We start from the raw sequence: 8,951 nt of genomic DNA, 5'->3' as shown, positions 1-8,951 counted from the left end.
CACACATTTGAACATTTTGGAGGTGTGTACACTCTTGAAGACGATAGGTTCGTTATCTCTAAACATTAGCTCGTGTGGTGCTATCAGCAAAGAATAGACGAATTTTATCCGTTTTTTCCGTCCTTTCCGTTTCCGTCATCATCATAAAAACACAAATACAGCACGATGCAATAATAGAAGGAAGGAGTCAGATTAAGGTTTAACGTCTATTGGATAAGGATACTAACGGGAGTACAAGATCGGAGAAGACAATACGATAAGAAAACATACCTATACTTTTGAAGAGAACATTCCTTGTGTTCGCCGTAATCGGGTTTAGAGACATTACATAAAACTAAAATCTTGACGGTTGCACTGGAATTTGAATACTGCTAGAACCCAGCGCGAGACTTAGGCACCCCTCCACCCCGCGCATTTTTCGGTTACATGACACATCAGTTCACAAGCATTAGTCCTAGTTATCCCTTCGACTCAACTAGGACACTTTGGTGACGAAAAGAGAGGGATCCATCCGCGTCATTTCAGTATTATCCACGAGCACCTATCATAATAGATCGTAAATGTTGGGTCTGGACTGATGACAAGATCCATATTCTGTATGCTTTAAGAAAGTCATTGTATCAGTGCCTGGAGAGTTGGTCATCAGTGTTGCTTCACTTCGTGATCGGAGAGCCCATCGAGTATGATCAATATTTGTCACTGACAATCGCCCACGAATCACTGGATGACAAACCGTTGGCTAAAGACAGTTGTGGCAGAACGTGTGGTCATCAGATGTTCCTGTAAGGAATGGGGAGAGAGTCTTCTCCATTTCGATGTTTTCGTGTTTTGAAAAGCAAGCAGAGAAGCTCTGGCGAAACTGCTTAAAGGGTTTGTCGTGTTCCACTTGAAACTTGTTATGATCTTATTTTCAGTGACACAACCACAAAAACTTTGTAATCTTCTGAAAACTCTTTTGAGGAGATACTTAAGGAGGATTCATTTTCCGAAAATCAGATACAGTTGATTACCCCAATTCACTGTCAATTTTTCGAATAGCCAGTGACGTTACCTTTCTTTCTTTCTTTCTCTCTCTTTTTAATAGAATATCCTCATTCCTCTCATACACTACCTTGTCAGTCCACCTTATTTTCAATATTCTTCTGTATCATCACATCTCAAATTCTTCTATCCTCTTCTGTTCCGGTTTTCCCATAGTCCATGTTTCACCGTCGTACAGTGCTGTGCTCTAAACCTACATTATCAGAAATTTCTTCCTCAAATTAAGGCCCCTGTTTGATACCAGTAGCATGTTCGTGGCCAGGAATGCCCTTTTTTCCACTGATAGTCTGCTTTTTATGTCCTCCTTGCTCCGTCCGTTGTTCGCTGCCTAGTTAGCAGAATTCCTTAACTTAACCTACTTTGTGATCACCAATTCTGACGTTAAGTTTCTCGTTGTTCTCATTTGTGCTACTTCCCGTTACTTTCGTCTTTTTTGGATTTACTCGCAATCCATGTTCTGTACTCATTAGACTGTTCATTCCATTCAGCAGATCCTGTAGCTTTTCTTCACTTTCACTGAGGATAGCCGTGTCATCAGCGAATGGTATCATCGATATCATTTGACCTTGAATTTTAATCTCGTCGTTGCTTCTTCGATATATAGGTTGAAAAGCAGGAGCGAGTGACTACATCCCTGTCTTACATCCTTTTTAATCGCAGCACTTCGTTCTTGGTTTTTCAATCTTATTGTTCCCTCTTGGTTGTTGTACATACTGTAAACCATTCGTCTACCACTAAAATTATCCCTATATTTCTCAGAATTATGAATATCTTGCACAATTTTACGCTGTCGAAAGTTGTTTTCAGGTCGACAAAGGCTATGAACTTGTCTTGCTTTCATTATAAAGCACAACGTCAAAACTGCCTATCTGGTGTCTTCACCTTCCCTAAAGCCGAACTGATCTTCATCTAACGATTCTAACCGATTGTCAATTTTCTTTTCCATTCATGCATACGTCATTCTTGTGAGCAACTTGGCTGCACGAGCTGGTAACTGATTGTGTGATAATACACATGTCGGCTCTTGCAAACTATGTAATTTTCTACGGATGATGTTCCTCCGAAAGTCTGATAGTATATCGCCGGTCTCATTCATTCTACACAAAGAAATTGAGTACTAGCTTTGTTGCCACTTCCCCCAGCGATTTTAGAAATTCCAACGAAATATTTTATGTACCTTCTGCTTTATTTGATCTTAAGTCTCTCAAAGTTCTTTTAAATTCTGATTTTAATACTGGATCTCCTATGACTTCCCTACTTACTCCTGTTTCTTTTCTATAAGCAATTCAAAGAAGTCCTCCTCCGTCATAGAGCCCTTCGTACCAAACCGCTCTCTCCTCTGCATTTAACAGTGGAATATTCATTGCACTCTTAGTATTACCGCCCTTGCTTTTAATTTCACAAAGCGTGTTTCGACTTTTCTATAGTCTGACCCAGTCCTTCCCACAGTAATTTCTTTTTTGATTTCTTCGCATTTTTCACGCGGCCGTTTCGTCTCAGCTTCTCGGCATTTCCTATTTATTTCATTCGTAAGTAACTTGTATCTCTGTATTCCTGAATTTCCGTGAATATTTTTATGCTTTCTTCTTTCGTCGGTCAGTTGAAGTGTTTGTTCTGTTACCCAAGGTTTCTTCGTGGTTACTTTCCTTGTATGTATAGTTTTTTCAACTTTTTTGAGTACCCTTTTTATAAATGTTTATTTCTCTTCAACTGAACTACCTACTGCGCTATTCCTTATCGCTGTATCTACAGCCCCAAAAAACTTCAAGTATATTTCGTCGTATCGGAGTATATAAGCATCCCACTTATTTGCACTCTGAATCTTCCCGATTATCCTCTCAAACTTCAGCCTGCTCGACATCATTACTAAATTGTGATCTGAGTCTATATATACCATAACGTACGCTTTAAATTCCAATGTAGATTTCGGAATATCTGCCTGAATATGATGTAATGTACCTGAATTCTCTCATTATGTCCCGGCCTTTTCCAAATATACCTCCTTCTCTTGTGATTCTTGAACAGAGTATTCGCTGTTACTATCTGATATTTATTGAAAAACTCGGTTAATCTTTCTCCTCTTTCGTTCCTATTACCAAGGCCATGATCTCCCATAACCCATTTCTCTACTCCTTCTCCTACAAGCGCAACCAATTCTCCATGCGTATTAGATCATCATCCCCTTTGCATACTGAATTAGATGTCAATATCTTCATAACTTTCTCTATCTCTTCATCTTGGGCTTGCGACGTCGTCATGTATACCTCAACTATCTTCGCTGTTGGTTTGTTGCCGATTCTGATGAGACCCTATCACTAAACTGTTGACAATAACTCACTCTCTTCCGTACCTTTCTATTGATAACGATTCATATTCCTGTTATATAATTTTTTTTTTTGCTGTTGATATGATCCCATACTCACCTGACCAGAAACCCTCGTCTTCTATCCATTTCACTTCACTGACCACCTCTATATATAGGTTGATTTTTAGCATTTTCCTTTTCAGATTTCTAGCTTCTCTACCAAGCTCAGACTCCGGACATTCCACGCCCTGTCTCGTCGCACGCTATCCTTTTCTCATGGTCCTTGGCAGTCCCCTGTCGGAGATCCGAATGGGGGTCTAGTCCGTAATCACAGAGGGCTGAAACTCAGATAACATCAGAGGGGAGATAGATGTACCATCAGCTCCCGGTACTACCCAACTATGCAGGGGTTAAGAGAGACCCCTCGAAGATAGTTGGCAAATAAAAGTCGGTAAAGTGGCGTGTGTTTGAGCGCTGCGTCTGCTGCTTGTAAATAGTTCCAGATGTGGGATCTTACTCTCTCATGGAAAAGCTAACTGACCGCCCATGCTTTTACCCAGGGAACGGCACGATATTTGGCAGCGGGAAAGTAAGCGTCCTCCGGGTAAAGAAACATTCACGGTTCGTACAGGTTCTCAGCTTGCGTTTGGACGTTGATGAGTCTGCGACCACTATCCTGTGGCGGGTAGGGAGAGGCGGGGGGCGGGGGGGGGGGGGGGGAGGGGGGAATAGTCTCATGACAGGCTTTAAACATGGAAAACAACCATGTGAGATAGTAGCCAAAGGCTGAAGGTTGCACCCAGTCGCCATTGACAGAAGCAGTACTTCAGCGACGCCACATAATGATTAAGGAATGCAACGCATTGGCGAATGGTCCTGGCGACGCAGGAGGTTCTGGCAGACGTCAACGGATGATGTGTAATCGAAGACGAAATTCGTAGAAGCTGCGCTGTGATGATGGGAGTGAAGGTAACGCCCAAGTACCTTAGAGTCCACACCTGCGGCAGAGCTACACTTCACCGTCCTGGAGGCCTCATCCAGTGTGAATTACATAAGATTTGGCCAAGTTCGTGGCATTGCTCGTGGCAGCCCCATAAAGCGTGATCAGTTTGAGGAATGCTCGAACCTTGGAGCTGGAGCAGATGAGAAGTAGGAGGTCATCAGTGGATGCCTGGCAAGGAAAGGTATATTGACGAAGAGTGAGTCTGGAGAACTCGGTCGACAGCCCCCCTGGCGATACCATACAGGAGAGTAGAGAGAAGGCGCCCTTGATGAACTGAGCAGTGGGTGGGTTCTGGTTCTGCCAAATGTCCTCTTACTTGGATTCGGGCCCTTGCACTGCTGTAAAATCGACAGAGGACGCCAGTGGAAGCAGGATGCCCATGTGGGCCGCCACCGAAAAGAGGAAATGACCCGCACATTATCGAAGGCGCTATCGAAATTTATGACGACCACTGCGTAGAGGCTGCTGGTTGCCACCATCGCAATTAAGTCGCAGCATTCGCCTATGGCAGTCCATATGTTGACCTGTCCCCCAGGTGTCGTTTGCTCCAGGAAGAGAACGTGACAGTGTATCGTTCAGAGAGACATTGCCATTAATCGGGTGAATATCTTGCAATCTGTGTTGAGTAGGGCGAGCGACCAATAGTGTGTGACCATCGAAGTGCGCGGTAGTGTGTGAATCGTAATTAAGATAGTCCAGCAAATGCAGGTTGCATTGCTGGGCCAGATGTCATCAGCTCCTGGAACACAGTCGCCCACCACGGCGCTATGTTCCCCTCACCAAGTCTCAAAAAATTCAGTTGGTAAACCACTGATGCCAGGTGATGTGTTGGCTGCACCTTTATGGATTGTGTCACCCGGTGTGACCGCCACTGTTGAAGTATCCACCTTCATGTGGGTGAGGGAGTACAATATGGCATCATCCGAATTGGCATTGTCATCCTCTTTCCTGTAAGTATGCCGGTAGTGTTCGACAAACGCATTAATGAATGGTCACCCGTGGATCACGTGGCATGACCGGATTATGATTAGCGGAATGGCATCGACGACGCAGGGCCCTATATAGGGTCCTGCTCCTCTTCGTCCCATGCCGTGGAGATAGTCCCCTATGTTGTCCACGGATTAATGGTTCGTGATGTGGAATAGGCAAAACTAAGTCAATTATGTAGTTTGGGATCATCACGGAGCTGTTGGGGGAGAGACGCAGGCACACTAGTAGATGTCACATAGTTCCCTAGGCGGTTTTGTTGCAGTCGTTTAGGTCGACGGTGGCCTTGCTTGCGGTCTGAAAACTCTGCTCTTGGCTGGAGATGGTTTGGTGCCTTCTTTTGTGACGCTTCAGCGAATGGTGTTTCCTCACACGGCCTTCTATGTCCGACGATAGCAGGAAGTCGCGTCCCTCTGGCAAGAAGGCTGCTGTACGGATGATGAGCAAGTCGATTTCAGCGGTTATAGGCGCTACAGTCTGGAACCGAGAGACTGCTACGGTCGCAGGTTCAAATCCTTCCTCGGGCAAGGATGTGTGTGATGTCCTTAGGTTAGTTAGGTTTAAGTAGTTCTATGTTTAGGAGACTGATGACCTCAGATATTAAGTCCCATAGTGCTCATAGCCATTTGAACCACTTGAGCAAATCGATTTCCATCTTGTCGCTGAAGCTCTGTCCAGCAGCCGGCAGCGTCGACACAATTGGAGCAGGCTCGAAACTCAGTAGTGGCGTCCAGGCGTAGTTGGAACGTGGCAGGAGAGGAGAGACCAGCGGTGTAGGTCAATGGCAGCACTGTTATTTTTGAACTGGGGTGCCCCATCAGTAACTGGAAGTTGCGTAATGCGCTATTGTAGGCATTTGGGACTACGGTGACCTTCTTTGCCGCACCCGGAACGTTTCTTAGGCTGGATGTCGCACATGATTATTGCACGGCATCTCCACACGTGTAGGTGGGATGTGGCCTCAGAGATCTGTTGGTTCCCTTTTAGGACAGAATAAGGCAGAAACTGAGTCCATTTACCCGCGGTATGGGTATCGACTGTACTATGTGGTCGGAATGCTGCGACAACTTCCTCTGCTGGAGACTACATTGCAGTGCTCGTGTTGTTCAGAATTACAATGCATTGTTCCTTCAGACATGTAGGCATGTCCGAAGGAGCACGCACTGAGGCGAGTACAGCCATTATGGAATAAATGAAATGTATTCGCGGTTGCATATGTGGACAACCATCTGCTGTATAATGGAATAACGTAAACGAAAATGTGTGGCGAACCAGGACTCGAATCTCGGTTTTCCACTTAACGCGAGCCGTCAAAAATGGTTCAAATGGCTCTGAGCACTATGGGACTTAACTTCTGAGGTCATCAGTCCCCTAGAACTTAGAACTACTTAAACCTAACTAACCTAAGGACATCACACACATCCATGCCCGAGGCAGGATTCGAACCTGCGACCGTAGCGGTCGTCCGGTTCCAGACTGTAGCGCCTAGAACCACTGGCCCACCCCTGCCGGCCGCGAGCGGTCGCCTTACCATTAGACTACCCGACCTGAATCAACGGTCACACCAAAATTTGATTGACACATGCTTGATAACATGAGGAAGTTTAGGTGTGGCCATGGAGTATGCTCTTATAGCCTAATGGTAAGGTGACAAACCACTCGTGATAAGTGGGAAATGTGGGCTAGAGTCCCAGTCTGGCAGAAATTTTCATTGTCGTTATTCCATTATAGATGGTTGTCCATATTCGCAACTGTGACATTTCATGCCCTCTGCTGTAGGTGTGAATGGCATTTTGAAAATCTTAAGCACGCCTAAGCAAGCGTGGTCGACAGTCACCACCGCGATTTTTCTATCGGCATGACAGAAGCGGAGTCCCAGTTTCGTCTCGTGTAGGATGCGTTCGCATGCCACGTCGTTGGCGACTCTAACATAGACCGTGCTGTGCACAATCGAGAAGTGTTTGCGTGTAACGCGTCGCCGGGATCTAGGCTTTATCTCTCAGAAAATGCTCCCTCTCGAGCGCCTTGGATCGGGCATGCTCGTTGCAAAAAGTAAATCGGCTTGTAGATTTAGGGTAACGATTCGTCGTGTACCGTAGACGCTAAGCCGGCACTTAAGTAACGACCGTTAGAATGTAAACAAGGCAAGCTCTCTCTCCGCGCGCGGACACATAGCAGCATTTCCACCCCGCTGCATTGCCAAATGCAGGCCAATAACAACAATAACAATAGAACGACATCTAACATCCCACAGAAAAACTTAACATAGCAGGAATTTATGAAATTACATGCACTCACTGCAACAAATATTACATTGATCAAACGGGAAGAAATTTTAAAACCCGTTTTAAAGAACACATTGACTGTGTCAGACGTGGCAAACCGAATAAAGCAGCAACAGCGAAACATATAAATGAAACAGGACACAGTGTTACAATAGGCAACGATCTCGAGGTACAACATAATTTAGAAAAGAGCTGTAAAATTGACATCTTGGAAAAAAAGGTAATATTCATCCACGGCCACATGGGGAATAACGAGATCATGAATGAAATGGCAGACTTCAAAAATTTACATTTCTTTTCCGATTTCACTATAGTACTCCTAGAATAAAAGATACATAACATGGCAGTCGTTTGGCTCTAGTCCCAGCAATAGCTTAGAAATATGTAAAATAAATAGTTTATATCATGACGTGTTCAATTATATTGTAACAGATGTTCAATTTGCAATGTATTTCGTCAACCTACATAAGTAATACGATAACAAGATATGCAGAAGAGCCTGCCGGAGTGGCCGAGCGGTTCTAGGCGCTACAGTCTGGAACCGCGCGACCGGTATGGTCGCAGGTTCGAATCCTGCTTCGGGCATGGAAATGTGTGATGTCCTTAGGTTAGTTAGGTTTAAGTAGTTATAAGTTCTAGGGGACTGATGACCACAGCAGTTACGTCCCATAGTGCTCAGAGCCATTTGAACCGTGCAGAAGACATATAAACATCTGACACCACACTAATGGACATATCGATAGTCAAATCGAATCCAGTAGTATTTCGACCGCCATTTTGTCGAGTGCACTACAGAACTGTTTGTGATCGTGTTTTCAAGTTACTGCTACGTTAGTGACAATTTGTGAACAGTCACCAAGAGAGCCACGGAAATGAAAACACCGCAACGCATCACAACGAGTCTGCTACGCCAGAAGAACAAAGATGACCACAACATTTACGAAAAGACTATGTAACATCCGTATGACCTTATTGTAAAGTTGTTTTTGTAATGCATTTAGCCTGAAGATGAGGAATTCTCTCGAAACATGTCGCTAAATAAATAAGTAATACAGTAGTTGATAAATTAAAAATAAAACCTTTACAGATTTCTTGAAACAGTCACGGTCGAAAAATAGTCAAAATGGCTTCAAATTCTTTTGGATATAAATCTTTGTCCTATTCACGGTAACGACTGGTATAAGCGTTTCAAAAATGGGCGAACATTGATTGATGACGACCGTTCCGGCTGGATGCCAGTTGTCATCACACTCTGTTCGGAAACTGAAGGATCTGGTTCCGCAGTATCGTAGACAGTTCAAAACCACTGAAAAACCTTGGGATTAGTTAT

The sequence above is a fragment of the Schistocerca gregaria genome, chromosome 4, assembly GCF_023897955.1.
Source record: "Schistocerca gregaria isolate iqSchGreg1 chromosome 4, iqSchGreg1.2, whole genome shotgun sequence".
In the NCBI taxonomy this organism is placed as follows: domain Eukaryota; kingdom Metazoa; phylum Arthropoda; class Insecta; order Orthoptera; family Acrididae; genus Schistocerca; species Schistocerca gregaria.
This window is presented reverse-complemented; position numbering follows the sequence as displayed.